This window comes from Myotis davidii, unplaced genomic scaffold, assembly GCF_000327345.1.
Source record: "Myotis davidii unplaced genomic scaffold, ASM32734v1 scaffold44, whole genome shotgun sequence".
NCBI classification, from domain to species: domain Eukaryota; kingdom Metazoa; phylum Chordata; class Mammalia; order Chiroptera; family Vespertilionidae; genus Myotis; species Myotis davidii.
Window position 1 is genome coordinate 11,421,457 of NW_006299705.1, and position 1,342 is coordinate 11,422,798.

A 1,342-nucleotide genomic window follows, 5' to 3' on the forward strand; every position below is an offset into this window, starting at 1 on the left:
AAAACAACTTTAATAGTTGTTTAATGCAGTTAAAATTTTTATGATAGCTTGTTTTTCCAGGGCCATTGCCTATTAAAAGAAACTCAAGAAATCCCTCAGACGACTACTTAGTGACAGAACCAAATGAATATTGTTAAAATGAGTATTTTAATAACAGTATTTTCAAAGCATTGTCTCAAGATTATGTGCCCTGACTGGGAATTGAACTGTGCCCTCCTGGTTCATAGGTCGACCTCCTGGTTCATAGGTCGAGGCGCAACCACTGAGTCACACCAGCCCAAGATTATTGCTTATTGGCCCTATCATAAAGTAGTCGCAAACTCTCTTAAAACCAGTTTGAAACCAGTTGAGCAAATGTATGACAGTAAGTAGTTACGAATATGTTTAGGTATTCACCTGTGAAATACTACTTTTTCAAAAAGAAGAATGGAAAGTAAATAGCCTTTGTCATGCAAATTGATCAGTAGCAGAAAGCCAAAACTTTTGGAATCCCACAACTACATCTGAGTTTACAACAGACCTTGCACCACCCTTTTTGGTTAATGAAGTCAAACCTGTTTTACCATGTAGGTAAGTACCCTTCATTGTCGCTAAAGCACAGCCCGGGGGTTGTGGCGGGCCCGTGTACTGGGCCCTCATCCGGGGGCTGGTAACCACTCAGTCGCAGGAGAGCCACAGCCACCAGGGACGAAGGACCATCACCCAAACGGGGCATCCTCCAGTTTCCCAACTCCTTGAGCTCCTCCAAGACCCCCCACTTTCCCAACCTCACCCGAGGGCCGCAGAGCCAGACCTGCGCCGGGACTAGGTGGATTTAGGCCGGTTGAGTTAAGATGGTATCATTAGCTGCGCACAGCGTGACTTCTCACTAATCCTTTCTGCAACTTACAACAAGTTTAAATGTCCATGCATGATGTTATTAACTGGCTTTAGTACGCGCTTAAGACCCAGGTCTCTTTTTAAAGTAATCTCTGAACAAGTTCTACTGTATCCACCCAACAAGGAGATTAATATTTCTAGCAAGTCTGATAGGGGAGAATGAGTCCCTAATGGGCAATAGGGGTAGAGGTTAGTGGATTCTGCGAAGGGCCCAGAGTTGGGTGCGCTCACCAACCCAGGCTCGGGATTCACAAAACTTCCTGCCCCTGGAGCTTCCTCGCGAAGGGGGTAGGGGGTGCCGGGGGACAGACGGAAATCCTGTCCGTTAGCAGCTTTTCACTGGGTTAAAAAAAAGATGGGGGGTGGGGTGGGGGCACACATTATCTTTATCAGTGACATTGATCATACTCGAAGATGCCTGGGCAGAGCCAGAGAAACTGAGTGCCCGCAAAAGAAAGCCCCT